The sequence below is a fragment of the Rhinolophus sinicus genome, chromosome 1 (genome assembly GCF_057876585.1).
Source record: "Rhinolophus sinicus isolate RSI-liver-muscle chromosome 1, RSI-T2T, whole genome shotgun sequence".
Lineage (NCBI taxonomy): Eukaryota > Metazoa > Chordata > Mammalia > Chiroptera > Rhinolophidae > Rhinolophus > Rhinolophus sinicus.
In genome coordinates, this window is record NC_142501.1 from 164942941 (window position 1) to 164961332 (window position 18392).

The 18392-nt window shown below is 41.8% G+C and overlaps 1 protein-coding gene across 2 annotated transcripts in view; it reads right to left on the bottom strand.

The window, feature by feature from the left end:
- TMEM150C (transmembrane protein 150C) overlaps positions 1 to 17398 on the bottom strand; it is a 69129-nt gene extending 51731 nt beyond the window's left edge. Inside the window, exon 1 of one of the 2 annotated variants that reach the window (XM_019731365.3) lies at positions 16772 to 17398. The gene's annotated coding sequence lies outside the window, so the exon portion shown is untranslated. The remainder of the gene's footprint in view (positions 1 to 16771) is intronic. The other variant, XM_019731367.3, reaches the window with a different exon arrangement.
- Between the last annotated feature and the right edge of the window lie 994 nt (positions 17399 to 18392).

Here is an 18392-nt window from a genome sequence, read left to right on the forward strand (position 1 = left end):
GAGCCTTCAAAGGGAGCATGGCCCTACCAACACATCGGTTTTGGATTTCTGGCCTCCAGAATTGTGAGGCCTCCACAGTGTGTTCCAATTTTTTTTTTTTAAGTTGATTAATATACCTACTTCAAACATTTGTTGTGAGAATACAATCACATAATTATTACCTAGCCCAGAGCTTGGCACATACTATAAACTTAGTATGATTTATTATCAGTTACATATTTTCCAAGCTTCTCTTTCTCTTTATTTTCTCAGTTTACTTATACAACTATTAACCCTTTTTACATTCGGTCTTAAAAAAAATCAGTCTTGTATTATGGTTAGAACATAGTTGTTTACATGTATGTCTCCTATGCTAGCTGTGATTTCTTAGAGAGAGAAGGAAATGTTTTCTTTATCCACACGTCCATGCAGCTCCTAGTGCAATGCTCTCTGCATGTTGGATGCCCATCAATGTGAAAGAAAAGAAGAAAAAGGAGGGAGAAGGGAGGCAGAAAGGAAAGGAAGATGATGCTAATTCTCATGATACATGTAATATGTTTGTACTCTAGAAATACAATTTTATTTCATTGTATCTTAAGTTTAAAAAATCTTAGTATTTTAGAAGATGTACTAAATTGGTACAGAAGTCAGACATGTACAAATCAGACTATATCAGTGAGGAGCCAAAAATAAACCACAAACAAATTGGTCCACAACATTTATTGAATTCCCACTATGTACTTAAATGATTTCAGGATTCTGACTCTTGACTCTATAATCTATCCACGGTTTAAATGTGAAGAAATGCTGATATACCGAAGCAGCCGAAGTCTCATGTATTATAAAAGTCAAAACTAGAGACTTATGAGTCCCATAATAGCAATAGCAGCCCTGCCTTGCTCTACACTATTATTTTGTTTTACCGCATATGGTCCGGACTCCAGGGCTTTATTTATGTGCAGCGGGGTGGAATTATAGCTGCCAAGAGAACAATGTTATTTCTTTTTTTACTTACACATATAAAACGAGTACAATTTTCCTGAATGCCTAACTTGTAAGCTTATAATAATTTTACTATTATCTAGTTAACAATCTGAGTCTTTAAAGAGCAGATACTAATTTTAAAAATGGTACTTAATAAAGCTCTAAATTAAATATAATCAAATTAAAAAATATAGGAAGAAGCCAGTCAGTGTTCAGCACGAGGCAGAGCTCATGAAAAAGGTGGGCCTTAACGCTGTGGGCAAATGTAAATGCACAGAATGGGCCAGGGCAGGCATTTCAGTGTGGGGACCATGAAAATGACAATAAAAAGACAAGACTGGGTCCAGGTGAGTGGGTAGTAAAAGTTCATGTTAGAGAGGAACTGGACGAAAAACGTGAATAGAGAAAATGGGTTCAGATTACACACGGCCCTGAGTGCCAACACCAGTAGCTTGCAGTTGGGCCTGCAAGTAAGATCGAATGTCAGGAGTGTTCCTGGGCTGGGGAGACCTTATGAAAGTGAACTGCTGGGGAGAGGAGCAGATAGACGGCACTGTGCACGCAAGTGGCCAAGAGGCAGGAGGCAGGAAAACCAGCGTGAAAACTACTGCAGTGTTTACACATATGAAATCATTATCATTTAACATAATCTTAAAAATCTGTACTGCCTGGGAATTGACCAGAGTGATTTCTGCACAGCAAACAGTGGAGAAAGAGAGCAGGCAGCAGTTCCAGGCTGGGGCAGCCTCAAAGTCAGCTCTTCTCTGAACTTGTACTTTGCAAAAGGTGACAATTGGGTGTCATTAAAAGGGTCCAGGTGTTGAAATCTATGTAATTTTACTAACAATTGTCACCCCAATAAATTAAAAAAATAAATTGAAAAAAAAAAAAAGAAATACAGATACTAGCCAAATTAGGAACTTCCATTAAAAAAAAAAAAAAAGGGTCCAGGTGAAAGACACCCTAACTAAGCTTCAGAAGATGTGAAAAAGATGGAATTACCACTAGTTAAGATAGGGAAAGACGCAGTACTGAAAGTATATCACAGTGTGTCCCAGTCTTGACAAGACCTCATCGAATACATATTACCTTTCTGTGATTAGCACTGTGCAAAGCCCTTTCACGTGTCATATCAATAACTGGTATGTAAAGAGCACTTACTAGGTGTCAGGCACATGTAATACTCACAACCCTATGAGAAAGGGACAGCCATCCACTTTCACGGAGGTACAGAGGATAGTAACCTGCCCAATGTCATATTGTTGAGAATTCGGGAGCCAGGCTTGGGACCCAGGGGGCTAACTCCAAGGCTGTGCTCCCTGAATATTACACTCTGTGGCTGCTCATCCTACCCGCTCTTCAAAACAGCCTGTGAAGTAGTAAGATGAAGTTGATTTGCTCGACAAATATTTACAGAGTTCTTACCTGCCAGGCCCCATCCCATGTATTTCCAACATGGATGAGCCACAACCCCTACTCTGAAGATTACAGTTTAGTGAGCAAGACAGACAAGTAAATCCACATTTTACTGATGAACAACAGAAACGCTAAGCTTTCATAAATTAAATAATTATATCTGAGCATATAGCCAGTAGAGAGGGTGGTTAGGCTAGGACTTAAATGCAGACATTACATCTCCAAGTCTAATGCCTATTCCAAGTGATGTCGTTACTTCCTTTGTTGGCCTGCTGGGCAAAACCAAAAGCAAGCAAAACAACAATATCATAACCAGGACTATCTATTGTAGACAAACTTCTACAAAAAAAGCCTGATCTTGGTCAATTAAGCCACTGTGATTCTGAGGCAAACAGCGCAGGCTATCTCTGTCAAAATACCACATGCCGGTTCAACAGTTGAAAAATGTATCATTTCAAACATTAAATGTCCTGTCATCAATAATTTTTGCTAAAATTATTTCAGATGTTTTGGGTGAAGCACTCACATTGGGCCATTTTTTTCCAAGGAAAAAACCAAGATAAATCCTTGTATGCCGAGAAGCTGAAGATGACTTCCACCAATCTAGTTTATAGTAAATTAAAATTATTTTTCCTCTTTCTTTCTGTCCTTTTAATGGCCCCTAAAGGAGGACTAGAATCCTCCTCTTACATGTAAGAGAATTGTCCCAAAGTACCTAATTGTACCAGCCTGAGAAATTCTCTTTACCAAATTTGTATGGCCCATTACAGCTTTTCAGTGGGAACTACTATTCCTCACAATATGACGTCAAGCCCCTCAGTCCAAGGTGAAGCTGGCAACATCAAGGGCAGCAGGATTCATTAGCTGTCTTCACCCACCAGGTGCTTCAACATAGCACTCAAAGCCTTGCCAGCAGTACACTGTTTTGCTTCTTTTGTATTTCTCAAAAGGTCCTGATCAGGATCAATCATATATGTAGAGCAGGCAGCTTGTCACTGTTAGATGATACTGGGAGCAGGATGATAAAGGCCTCTACTGCCCCTAAATAAATCCTGTTCCAGACTGTCAAAGTAGCTAAATTTAAGGAAAAGAGGTATGATCATATGGTGCTACTCGGGTTATTAAGGAGGTTAACAGGTATTCACCGAACATGCATTATGAGCCCAACACAACAGGAGACCAGGCACGGCCCACGTGACCAAGGATAGGGACCAGAGTTCATCAGTATCGTTAAGATAGGAATGTAGTGCTTTTCAATAATTTCAATATCTATTTTTATTAAAATGTATTTTTAAATCTTTACATGGTTCATGCAAGGGGCAGGAGGCTGTGGCGGGAAAAAGGGCTCGGGACAAGAATGCCACCAATTTTTCCAGCTTCATTTCTGAGCATCTAGCGGTCCAGCCCCTCTGAATGACCAGTGGCTCCTCAAGCTGCCCCGACTGTTAGCCAGGCTCTGTTCTAAGTGCTGGGAATACAAAGATGAAGGCACAGTCCCAGTCCCCAAGCAGCTCCCAGATAATAAGGAGACACGTGCAGCAGCAGAGATTGGGAATGAGGGAGCTGCAAAGAGAGGAAAGTGAGCTGGCACTGAGGGTGGGTGGCGGGCACACGAGGAGGAAACAGGCTGACCCTGGACTGAGTCTCAGGGATTTGGAGGCTGCCCATGCAGCTTGTGGATGCGGCATGGGCACGGGCTCCACGGCATCCAGCCACTGTGTGTGTGGAACCGCAGTTGTGTGGTGCTCCGGGCATGATGGGTAAGGCAGGGTGTGGGGAAGGATGAGGAGGGCTGGTGCCCGATCGCAGGGGTGACTGCCCTGTAGCGGGTGAGGAGCCACTAAAGGTTCGTCTCCTTAGGCTTTTACAGCAGGGAAATGTGCTCATTGTAAATACATCAGAAGGTACAGATCAGGACAAAGAAGATGAAAAGTATTTAAAATTCCACAATTTAGAGATAATTACCATTAACATTTTGATGTATAATCTTTTATATATGTATGTGTATACAGAGGGTGCCAAAAAAAAGTATACACATTTTAAGAAAGGAAAAAACTATTAAAATTATAATACTCAAAATATACCGACAACAAAAGATGAATACAAGACACGTTTGACATCTGCAGTGACAAGAGGTGCTCAAAGAAGTTGCCATCAGTGTCCAGACACTTCTGATCACAGCGAACACTGTTTGGTAGACCTCTGTGGCGAGCACGTAAACTGTTCCTACACCACAGCAGAAGCCGCAGGACTTGTTGCTGAGCGAGACCTCCCGGATCCTCCCTTGTGCACATCACACACAGCACCGTGCGTCTCAGGCTTACCAAGAATGCGTGCAATTGTTAGGCGTGCTGGAGGTTCTGGTGCATACTCACGCCTCCATCGTCGTACTTCCACAATGTTCTCAAATTTCAAATACCACTTCAAAATGGTCTTATGCTCTTCAAATGACAACCATTTTTCTGCCATTTTGACTGTCCTGCCCATCGCACGGTGACACTAGCATTCTCTTGATTAAGGCCATCTTTTGAGCAAACGTCATACTACACATTGCTACTGTAATTCAATTCAACTTCAAAAAATAATACATAGATAATGTCTCTTAAAATGTGTATATATATTTTTGGCACCCCTGGTATTTTAGCATATGTAAAGGGAGGGTTTGGGCAGTTGAAGGAAATCGAGACTGGACAACCCAGTGAAGTTAAAGAGGTAGAAGAAGTAGTGTGAAAGAGTTGAACAGAGATACAGCTATGTTCAGAGACGGGGACACTGGGGTTAAGATTTCTGAGGTGAAAAAGTACCAGCTAGACAAGAATTTGGGTGGAGGGTTGGGAGTGAGTAGCTGTGGTTTAGTGGAGGTGAACTGATTAATGAAGAAGGTCCAACGGATTCTGAGGCCAGATTCATGGTAAGATCATCTAGGATGGTGCCGTTGCCAATGGTTATGACAAATTGGGAAGGAAAAGGAGATATAGGAAGACATGGAGCCAGGTCTTTAGTTCGTCAAGAAATAAATGGAAGTGATTGGGGGCTGGACGGAGAGTGGTAATGAAAAAGGATGACAGGCAATTTACCATATTTAGCCTCAAAGTCAGGGATGACAAGCCATTCATGCAGTGACCCATAAAGGAGAATGAGAGAACAACCAGCCAAAGGCCCAGAACTTTATTAACCATGGATTCCCTAGCATGAAGAGGAAAAGAATGGGGGAGGGGGAGCAACAGAGGACTAGAAGTGAAAAAGTTAAGAGGGAGTGAAAATACAAGATATGATATATGGGGGTAGGGAGGTGGGTATGAGAGGTCATGTTGGCACAAATTATGGTCCTGTAGGAGGAGGTAGGAGAACACGGGGTTATGGACCTACGTGGATGGCCAGGCTTGATCAAAGGAAAGAAAATGGCTGCAGCTCCAGGTCTAGTCTCAGAAAAGCGGTAAGAACTGCTAATAAGTTTACATAGACAGCAATGAAACTTTTAGTTCTCAGAGTGCATTCTCTAGTACCTCCAAATTCTTTACCATGGTTTGTTTTTCTCCATAGCACATTAGTTACATACTATACTATTTCCTTGTTTATTTCTGGTCAGTCTTCCCCACTAGAATATAAAGCCCCCTAAGGGGGCTTTTTCAGAATGCTGTCTGTTTTGTGCATTGCTCCATCACCAGCACCTAAAGCATGTCTGCACATAGTAATGCCTCAATAAATCACACCTGTTGAATGAATGAATAAATGATAAAGTTAGTTATAAGGATATTTCGGCGAGGGTCTCCTTTCAAGTTGTATCTTCTTTTTTTTTCATTTCCCCTTCTTCATGTGACTACTCCTTCTGATCCTATAAGACTCAGCTTGGGTATTACCACCTCTGGGAAGCTCCCCCTGATGATGTCTCTCCCCCTACCCAGGACAGCTGTCCCTTCTTGGATGCTCTCAAGGCACCTTATGGTTTTTCTCTCTATTATTATGCTTACTTTGCTGTATGAGCACATTTTCATGTCAGTCTCCCCCACTAGACTAAGCAAGAGCGGCATATCTCAAACACACAGTGGGGACTCCATAAATGATTGTAGAAGATAGAAATGGAAATCACATGTGAGCTGGTCAATAAGAGTATTTATATATTTTTTTCCTTCTTTGAATCTCAAATCTGCCCTACAGAAATTTTCACTTTGGCTCCACTGAGCAAGGGGCCCCTATTGCCAAGGCAACTGTGGGAAAACAGCTCGGCTCCCAACACTAAAGATAAGTTGGAGTCTTTCTGTTTAAGATATAATAGGGTCCCCTGTCTTTCATGTGCCCATTCCCCTGCCCATCTGACTGTAGGCACGCCTGTGATGGAGCATCAAAGTACTCGCTGACACAGCATCATAGAACACCCAGGGAGATTTTTTAAAATGTCTAATTTTATTGGTCTGGGGTGCAGCTTAGCCTTTTACAGCTCTTCAGATGATTCTATTGCACAGCCAGGGTTGAGAACTTCTGCCCTTCAGCTCCTTGCCATTCTGTCCTGGCTTGTGCACTGTCCCAGGCAGCATCTCACCAAGCACTTCTTCACCCCAATGTCTGGCCAAGCCAGCCATAGAAAAGGGTCAGTGGAAGGACGCTGCAGCTTAGGATGGTACCAGAAGCCAAACCATACAAATTATACTGGAGGAAACCATACCTTTCTGTTCAATCTAAAATTGTGCTGTACAATAGCCATACATGGCTTTTAAGTCTAAATTAAGCCAAATTAAAATTTTTTTTAAATCAAAACTTCAGTTCCTCAGTTGTACATTCAAGTGCTCAGTAGCTCGTGGCTACAGTATTGGACAGTGCAGAAATAGAACATTTCCATCACCATAGAAAGTTCTGTTGGATAGTGCTAATATAAAAAATCTCTTTCCTCGGAAAATAACCTGGGGTGGTTATATTCATTTTCTGCTAATCCTGGGTAAAATGAGCCACATGGCATGCAGAGGACGAACAAACTGAATGTCTGGTCATTTCTTCTCAGCAGCCACACCTAGATGAGTGAGGGTGGCCCATTACACTCCTCTGGGTGAATAAGAACTAAGAAAGGAATTGTACACTCTCATGAACAAAAGGTGTTTTGAACAGTGCCATATAGGTATCAGGGCAGCAGTGGCTTTCCAACTTTTTTACCATGACCAACAATAAAATATACATTTTTATATTACAACCCAGTACACAGATATACATGTATATGTAACTGAAACTAAACGTTTTACAAATCAAAATTTAACCTGACTGCGTATTTTGCACTTGGATATTTTCTTTGTTATTCTACAATTTTCTGTTCCGTTAAAAAAATTATATACTTAATAGTTTCCATAGCCCTAGTGACCTACAGTTTGAAAAATCACTGTCTTAAGATATAAGTTGTCCACATAAAACTGGGACTTAACTTCACACTGCAGGGTTAATAACCAGCTAGATAATAATTAATAGTCAACAGTTTTTGGGCACTTACTATACGCCAGGCACAGTGTTAAATGCTTTATATTCATTACCTCATTCAAGTCTCATAATAACCCTATAGAATAGTGTCCAAGAACTGTGCAAGGGCTGAGATTTTACGCTATTTGCACAAGTTAGCCTGCCACAGTTTTACGGATACTGGCAGAAGACATGAGACTCCTGGGTCAGAGACAAAGTACTGTATTACTCACTGCAATAGCAGTAACACATTCTTATCAGTATTTTCTTGTACCAGTTACCCAGCTCCAATTCCCACAGGGTATCACAAAGAGGACCATGCAACACCTGCACACGTGATGAGTAGCTTTACTAGAGAGAAACTCTCACCTGGGGGAAACTCAAATCTATTACACTGGACATAAGCATGACCGCCCTTTGCTTCTGAGGGCAACAGTATTCTACCATCCAAGACTGTTCACTACCACCATTCTTAAAAAGACAGCCCAGAACAAAAGCATAATCAGTACCTCTTTGTAAGCCCTGTCAAAATGCATGGGACACATGGAGAACTGTTTCCAAACAGTAGTAGTAGGTACCATACTTATCCTTATTTTGTACATGAGGAAACAATAGCTTAAAAGGGATTAAGTAACATATTCAAGGTTACACAACTAGTATCCAGGTCTATATGACACCTAAACCTATGCTGATGACATCTTCTTTCACAGCCAATGGACAGTGTAATAGGAAGAGACAAGATATTTGTCATTCATTTAGTCACTTAAATGTGAAATCTGTCCCTACAGAAAGCAATTAGCTAGGTATAATTTGTATTAGAATAGGCCTTTTTCCCCCACTTTTTTTTTTCAAGGACCCTATAAGAAGAGTATTGCATGAACAGAGATTTTCCTATAAAGAGCCAGATAATATAGATTTTCAGCTTTACAGGCCAGATGGGCTCCGTTTGAACTACTCAACTTTGTGGTGGTGATGCAGAAGCCGTCCCAGTAACAGGTAAGCAACGGGCATAGCTGTGTTCCAATAAATCCTTACTTACAAAATAGTTTGCCAACCCCTGTCCTCAGAGAATCCAGTGGGATACAAAAAATTACAAAATATAATTTCTACACACAAAGAAACAATGATTTAATTGAAAAGACAAGGTAAATATGCAACAAGCAAGCAAACCAGGAGGTATGTGAAACTGAAGTGAGCCTAGGTTCAATTCCAGAGTCCTGTTAAGTCAGCCTTGATAAACAATATATCAAGAACTAATATAAAATATTCATAGACTAAAAGTAGAATGGAGTCTACACATCATCTCTCTGTGATGACTGTGGTCATACCAAGACTCTAAGAAATAAATCACATGACTTCCAAAGGCTTTTTCTAGCTCTTAGATGCTCAGTATGGGAACAGTTATCCAGAACAATCTTCTTTAATTTCCCATGTGATACAATGAGTTAAATCCTGTGTTATGAATAAGGAAAAAGTAACAGTGAAAAAAAAAGTTACTCTGGCCAGGGACCATGCTAGGGATTTCACAAATACTATCCAATAGTTAATAAAGAACACCATTTCTGAATTGCCAAATTTATGATAAGTGAATTCACTGGGTTCCATGGCCTGATTTTAAAAAAGCACAATGCGCCACTATTTGATTACAATGGTATCCTCTCTCCAAATCAGTTAATGGAAAACTTTTGGCTTTATTTTTATATCCATACATATACAATCAAAACTGTGGTATACAAATGGCAACCCACTCCTTTTCATATAAATCAATTTTTATGCTACATACAAGCTCAAATTCAAATGGAAAAACACCAATCAAAATGTCATAGAAAAGATAATCAGCTTTCTCAAGAAAAATTCCATTAGCTGCTAAAATTATAGGGAGATAAATATGGTTCTTGTGAACACCGTGCTGTCATTGACAAGACTGGAAAATTTTTCAAAATGACAGACTTTTTTGAAGACTAGGCTATGTGGGAACATAACACTACAAGGAAGAAAAGCTGTCACCCACAAATTAATATTCCTGCTATTGCATGTAGGCATATTTTCGTTACTAGTTTTTATTTGTAAATACACTTTAAGTTTTAGTGAAAAGTAGAATTTAGAAATTCTAGGTGATATATTTCCATTAGGAATTCCTGGACAATTACTTTACAGAATTCTAATTCGAATTTACATACTATAAGTTTAGTAAAAAATTATATTGCTATTTGATTTGTTTTATAATGGTATCAACATTTCTTAATTAATACCATTTCACTCATGAATTAACAGAATAAAAAAATTTTGAAAACTATATTAAGCAACCCAGTTAAAAAATAACACAATTTTAGCTATGTACAGTTTTTAGTTATGCTTTAAAACCCAATTATTACCATTTAAAATATTTCTCTGGCAGTTAAGTCATCATAAGTGTAAAAAAACCCAAGAAGTTTACTATGTTAATAAATGAAATATTTGATGACTAGAAAAGCTATGCTATTTTTGGAGACATTTATGTTTACATTCAGTTGAAAGCCATTATAATTCATTCTAATTACTTCAGAGTTAAATTACACCATTTAAACTACAGGCTAATTTCCTCGACTGCCATAGTTAATCACAGTTACTTCTTCAGCTTTGTCTACACTTGCCTAAAAGTATCAGGTGACTTTCAACGGGTTTTCAAAGACACTCCAGGTCATTCCTTTGTATTCCACAGATAGTCTGTATCACTGTCATCCAAGATAAACAATTCTGCAGCCTTGAACAAAATCTGAATATCTTCAGGATTTTTAGTATGTTGGACACAGCCTCTGTACTTTTTAAAGAAGAAAAGTAACCATGATGACAAGCTGTTGCCTCTTCTATTCTACCACAAAGTTTATGGACAAGTGATTGCTTACATTTAGTCTGACCTTTAAGGAAAACTGAAATCTACTTCCAAAATGAAATTAGCTTTACTTTCTAGAGTGCACTGGGGGGGGGGGGGGGGGGGGGAGATTTCCAGCCTCAATTTAAAGACATTTCCTTTTATATAAATTCTTAAAACAAAATTGTTTTCCATGTATTATATTAAAAATGAAATCAAAAGATATAAACTTCCCATTTGGGGGCAGGTCTGGTGGCTCAGGCAGTTAGAGCTCCATGCTCCTAACTCCAGAGGCTGCCGGTTCCATTCCCACATGGGATAGTGGGCTCTCAATCACAAGGTTGCCAGTTCAATTCCTCGAGTCCCGCAAGGGATGGTAGGCAGAGCCCCCTGCAACTAAAATTGAACACGGCACCTTGAGCTCAGCTTAGCTCCGGGATGGCTCAGTTGGCTGGAATGCGTCCTCTCAACCACAAGGTTGCCAGTTTGACTCCCGCAAGGGATGGTGGGCTGTGCCCCCGGCAACTGAACCTGGAGCTGAGCTGTGCCCTCCACAACTAAGACTGAAAGGACAACAACTTGACTTGGAAAAAAGGCCTAGAAGTACACACTGTTCTCCAATAAAGTCCTGTTAAAAAAAATAAAGATATAAACTTCCCATTATAAAATAAGTCCTGGGAATGTACAGCATGGTGACTATAGTTAATAATACTGTGTTGTGTATTTGAAAGTTTTTAAGAGAGTTAATCTTAAAACTTCTCATCACAAGAAAAAAAAATTGTTAACTGTGTGGTGATGGAACATTAACTAGATTTATTGTGGTGATCATGTTACCATACATACAGATATTGAATAATTATACTGTACACCTGAAACTAATATGTTATATATTATATTAGAATGTAGAGGGGGAAAAAAAGAAAAGTGGGGTATTTATGGGATGGACATATCTGTTTAGACCATTTGTCACTATTTGCTACAAACCAATATGCAGATCAGTTGTTAGGAGGGAAAGACCGAGCTCTGGAGACACAATTTGTTGTTAGTCTCTGGGACATTTGGGTTTCTTTGGGCAGGCTGCCTGTCCAAGGGCATTAACCTTCAGAGGCCACAGGCTGGCAGCAGTGAGATCTCTTCTAGCCTAAATGTGCGATAACTCCCCTGTCGCCCATCAGGCCCCGTCTTACACAGAAAACAACTGTCATCAGCTCATTTCTGCCCTTGTGCCATGCTGTACAGTGTTTGAGGCTCACAGGTATGCAGATGTCCATCTATGTATCACTATTACATTACAATACAGGAGGGGAGGTGGTTGAACTCGTGTACTGTCACCAAATTGCCTGGGGTTCAGATTCTGCCTATATGACTTACTGGGATGTAGGTACTTAGCGGGACGTGGGGTCTTGGCAGAGCCTACATCAAAAGACTGCTGTGAGAAACAAGATAATACATGTAAAGTATTCCGCATGGAGCCCTTCGTGAGTATTCAATAATGTTACGTGTTATTATTAACTATTACATATGTCTTAGATCAATGTTTCCCATGTTGGGTCCCAAGCCTAGTTTCAGAGGCAGGATTTTGATCCTGCCATCATGATCCAGTATACACACATACATTTTGTAATAGTAATACCAATAATGACCATGCTTATATAGGGCTTACTATATATGGATTGGGCGGTATAGAGCCAGGATTCGAACTTAGGGGTCCGATTTCTATAGTGCTTTAACCACCACTCTCCACTGCCTCATGCCCTTGTACTTGCTATACATGGGAGAACTAAGAGTTTCATCAAACACTAGTAACCCTTACTAAGAGGGATGCACAGTGATAATTCCTATTTTATTCTATATTCCATTTCATTTTTAAAAAATGCTGATCCTAACCTGTTAAATTAATTTCATGACCCAAGACATGTATTTTGAAACATACTGTAATTATTATATGAAAAAAATTTTGGAAAGCATTAACAATAAAAAGTTAAATAAGTATACATATCCCATCCTACCATGCTATTATTGTGCCTCGTAAATCTCTCTACACAGATACACACACACACACACACACACACTCGCATTATGTGGAGCATTTCCTAAATTTTAAATGCTAAATTTATTTGAGCATCTCCATCCCCTTCTGGGATGGACACTAATTTGGGAAATGTCATCCTAGGGCTTTAATAGCTACAGGGCAGACACAATTAAGGGGTGAATTTAACTTGTATTTTAGTTAGTATGCACAAATACATTTGACAAATTTCTAAATGACTGATTGAGGGAGAATCTCTCCCAGAGAAGGGGGACCACCCAGGAACCTGAGCTCTGGCCTAATAAGAGGTGTCCTAGGTATCTAGTCTGGGTGAGGGATGGTCACTCACAAGAAATATGAAAGGCGGTGTCTTGTGAAAAAGTCTAATTAAAATTGTGTCCCTCTCAGTGGTCAAAATAACGGCTTTAATCAAATCAAGTTAGTTTAAAAATTGAAACAACATGGTAGATGCTAAATAAAATCCCATTTTAATGGTTTTACCAGAAATAATAGTAGGTTATTTGTCAAATGGATTTGCTCATCCTCGGGAAGCTAGACTGAGTGAGAGGATATGGGTTTGAAGCCCAAGGAAAAAAAAACACGTAAGAAGGGCCCAGGGGAGGCAGAGGCCTCAGCCACTCCTTGCGGCAGGGGCACTTATTTGTCAGATTTGTCACAGTGTCTCTCTGACTGCAGGAGAGGGAGAGGGGACTGGTTGTGCATTACCATCAATTCCTCTAAATCTCCCTCCCCTTGGAAAATTACAAAGTCCAGAAACGAACTCTATGAATAAGTGATTCGACAATGTGCAAGAGGGCAAACTCACGCAAGTTCAAGAACACAGATACACAAGACCAAGCATCTGAACAACTCTAGGTGATGCTTGTTTTGGGGGCTCGCAGACATATGAAATTTAAAAAGGGAAGCTTTATTTTTAGAGTTGAACTTCAGAACAAAACACCTTCTTCAGAGAAAATACAAGTGTGTTTTTTGTAACAACAGGATTACAGAGTCAAATCTTCATTCCTGGTTTTATCAATGCCAATTTCCACTTTCTTCTAAGGAAATACTGCTATCACGTGTTACCGCTACAGAAAATGGGTAGAGAGACTTTACAGCTGCACTGTCCAATATGGTACCAATAGCCCTATGTGACTATTTACATTAATTAAAATTAATTAAAAATCAAAATTCAGTTCCTCAATTGCACTAGATATTTTTCAAGTGCTCAATAGCTCTTCGTGGCTCTTGGCTACCACACTGGGCAGATTACAGAACATTTCCATCATGCAGAAACTTTGTTGGATAGCACCGACCTAGAGAAAAGCCATTTACAAATACTAAAAAAATTGTTCATTTATTGTTTGGTAAAAGAGTTTCAAGCTATACCTAGTAGAGCTGGCTTGACTTAGAATACTATGAGGTTGAATTTAAAGACTACTGCCAAAGATTCCATCATTACCTCAAAATATCATTCCATCTGGCCTGTCTAAAATCTCTTTGCATTGACTTTCTAGTGCCACCAGCTGTCCTTCAAACTCCAAACACACCAGAAACTATTATTTGGTGATCACAATAACTTGTTCAAGTTGCACTCACTTATAAGCTAGTTTGAAAGTGCTTAGAGTGATTTATCAAAAAACATAAAGACACATAGTACCATCAGCTCCAGGAATAAGAGTTTTATAGATAAAATAAGTAGGGACCCACTTCTGTTATTACCATTGGGATGAGAAAAATATTTTATACACACCTGGGTGTGTCCCTAGCCTTTTCATCAACTTAGATTCAGATTCAGTAACACCTGGTCTTTGTATCACATTTTGAGAACTTGAGCACCTATCTCATTTGTGTTTCACAGAATCTAATCACCACTGTAGTGTGAATGCTGAGCGTTGTAGATCCTTCTCTTGTGAAGGGAAAGACTGAGAGGAATACATTATGTTGTCTGTGCCTGTCTTGCTTAATTGATTACTGAACTGATCCCAAGTGGCCAGGTTACAGTGAAACCGAGTGGCTAAGATTGCTAGGACCAGCTAGCAATCCCTCTGTCATCATTCCAGGTGCCCTGCTTGCTAATCTGGCTACTGTCCTGCAGGGGTGTGCCTACGAGTAGGTCACAGGGGAAATAAAGCATGAGGACCGACAAGAATATATAGCAACGCTATCACAGTAGGTAGAGTGAGTACAAAAAAATCCTAAAATATTGCTATAAGCATGATTGTGGTAGTTCTATAACAAAGCTTAAACATAAGGCATTATTATGTTACTGAAAAGAAATTATTCCCCAGAGCAAAACTCTTCTGCAAAGCAATCTGTGAAAGGCATTTGATGTGAAATACATGAATTAAGCAATTGTTATAAAGACACTTTAACGTTAATTTAAATAATCCAAAGAGATTGCCTTTGGCTAATGGCAGATTACAATAAACATGCATTGTCCAAATACTTCATGTTTGCCCAGTGTCTTAACATCTGCCATCTAGTCATCACCATCAGCAAAACTTCTTCATCCTTTTATTTACCATGTCCAGTTTCTGAGCTTCCAACTTGGGGAGCTTACGAAACATTTATTTCATAATGTATAAATAAAGGACACACCATTAAAATTCCTATGTTTATGCCTTGAAGATTAAATTCATATTTCTAGTTCATTAAGAGATGACAGCTATAGTTAATCTCGGAAACATGGTGTCTCTAAGAAATATAGTAGAAAAAGTTTGAGATTTAATGCATGAGAGACTAAGATTCTTTGATCTGCAAATATCATATGTAGGAGCCTAATAATTTTTCTTTGAAAACTTTAAGTAGGTCAACTTATTAACTGCTACCACGGAGTTTATACATCCACATTAGCCTATCCTTTTTATGAGCTGCAGCCCAGAATGGAATTACAGCCCTGCATAAAAATCTGCCTTTGATACAAGCAGAGAAATGAAGAAGCAGAAACTAACTTTACCGTTTAGGCTCTGTTATTGTAATACATCCAAGAACTGTGTATTACTATTTTTTTTAACACATCATTAGTATATTTGGTTCCCTACATTTTGCATGTAGGAAGTCGGAGGGGGCTTCCATCCCAACTGGGCTGTGTTCTCACGTTCAGACTCACAATGCTTCCTGGCTCAGCCGTGAAACACCGTCTGGCCGGAATAAACCACACACACACACACACACACACTGAAGTGTCTGGGGTATAATAAAGTGCAGTGGAGGTAAAGGTGGACGACGAGGATAAGTAGAGAGAAAATGAATATGAATTTAAAACGGGAAAACCCTCTCATTCTCCATTTATTTAGGGAGAAAACTGCTAAACAAGGGCTCTCTTCATAACCCAAAAAAATCACTTTTTTATTTTAACGGATGCCAAAGATAGCCTTCGTAACCTACCGCCGCCGTCTTCCCCAGAGAAACCGAAAATCCTATTCTTCCCCAGTGTGTGACCAGGAAAGGAAAGCAAAAGTGTGCATTTACAGTGGAGGTCTTTGCACAGGGCATGGCAAGTTGGTGCCTCCTCCCAGGACCCTTTGCTCCCCGAGCCAGCCTGACTTGGCTAACGGTGAAGTGAACCGCGAATTGCAGTGACACTGGGATGGCCAAACGTGGGGTCGCTTCCAACCAGAGTGCACCCGACAACAAAAGGCCTGGGTATCCGCCTGGTGCGGCGGGTGGGGACACCTGTCAAAGGACGGGACCCGAGCCGCAGCCGGAGGGAGGCGCAGGGGCTCGGCGGCCGGCACTGCCGCTGCGGCGGAGACCGGGACGCGCTGGCTCGGCGCCCAGGGCGCAGGGGAGCAACCGCAGGGACTCCGGGACGCCGCCCGGCACTCGCGCTTCGCTCGCGGCGTGCTCCCGCGGGGGCTCGGGCGGTCGACCCCGCGCCCGGAGAGCTCCGGGGAAGCGGGCGGTAAACGGGGAAGGTCCTGCGGCCGGCGACCCCGCCGCTCGAGCCCCGCTGCAGCGCCTGCCGCCTCGGTCTCCACCTCCGGTTTGGGCGCGGAACCGGGCCCGACGCCCCCTGGATGACGGGCGGGCCCGGGCGGAGGATGGGGCGTCGCGGACGCTGCGCCTACCTGCTTCCGTGTGGCGGGGCCGCGGTCACCTCGCGGGGCCGTGACCTGCGGCGGCGGCGGCGGCGGCGGTGGCGGCGCGGCGGCGGCAGCGGCAGTCTCGGCGAGGAGGGCGCTTCTTTCAGGAAGGGGTGGGATCTGCCCGCCTGCCGCGCAGTGGCCGGGGTCCCTGCTGCGAGGCCTCCCAGCGAGGGCTGAGCTCCCCCGGCATCCGCTTCTACCACCCTTCGGGGCCCCTAATAGTTACCCGGGGCTACAGCCGAGTGTGGACGGTCAAACCGCTTCTTTCCAAAGCCTTTGTGGATGCGTTTGCCTGGCGCTCCTCACCCAACAAAAGAAGGACGGAATCTGGGATCCTCCGCCTGGTGGTTATTTATTCCTGACCTGTTGTAACCTTCTGGCTGGTTCCCTTCTGTCCACACACCTAGGGTTTTTGCACATTACAGCTAAAATTCATTTCCATGCCCACTGGCTGAATGTCGTTCTCCACCACTCAGCGCTCTCCCGCGGTTTCCTTTCATCGTAAAGAACAAACACAGGGCCAACTTCTGACCCTGGCAATGAATAGCTACTCCAAGGCCGCCCTCCCAGCGACAGCTTGCTCTCTTTCTCCCAGTGTCTCCTCCTCTTGTTACAAAACTGTATTCATCAGCATTTTAATAGCTTCCACCCACCCCAGACCCCAAACTACCAGTCGCACCATGTGAATGACCTCTAGCAGCTGGATCAGTGCCATTTTTATCCCTTATTCACCACTAACTTCAATTCCAAAGGCAGCCTTAGGGTGTCCTCCTTTATTAACCTGCCTTTGTCCTGCTGACTTCCATTCTTTTAGGGGGCTTCTGTACCACACCTGTCTCCATTAATCTGTCCCCTCTCAAAGCACATGTTTCAAATTCTCCAATTTAACATTCTGGAACTCTGCATTCCCCCACAACTCTTGTGATTATTGTCTACATATGTACACTCCTATTTTGTTTTGTTGTTACTGCTTTGTCCAGGTTACTAGACTGTCAGCTTCTTGAGGCCAGGGACCTGTGTGGCGTCTCCTGTTTTCCTTACTGTGGGGACAGAGTCCCAGAGAGCAGTTTTCAGGCTCTCAGCCTCACGTGGAAAGTTGCTGGCTCGGTTATTAGATGGTCATACACTGTGGCTGGGTGGCCATCAGCTGTTACCATACCGGTTAGCCATTGGCCACTAATATAACTGCCGTGCTTACACTGGGGGGGGGGGGGGGGGGAGGGATTGGTTGGCTGGCAGAGAAGCAGAGAGCGGATTGCGGATCTTGTGGCTCCTGCTTCCTGTGTCTCCAACCCAGCCGCCAGCGAGAATATAGTGGTATGACTCCCCTATCTATGGCTCCGTGGGTGTTCCTTTTTGATCTCACCATATCTTGCGTTCTTGTGCAGGGAGCAGGACCAGAAACCCTGCATGACGCTTACCTTAACAAATGAGACTGTTAACCATCTGTTTAAAATAGCAAAAATCGAAAACTTCATTCTAATCCAGAGTCCCCTGAAGTATGTGTTAAATTTTGTGGGGGTAGCCTATGTGTATTTTTCTGAGGAGAGTATAGCTTCCATCAAACTCTCAAAGTGATCTGTACCTTTCTCAAAGTTATGAA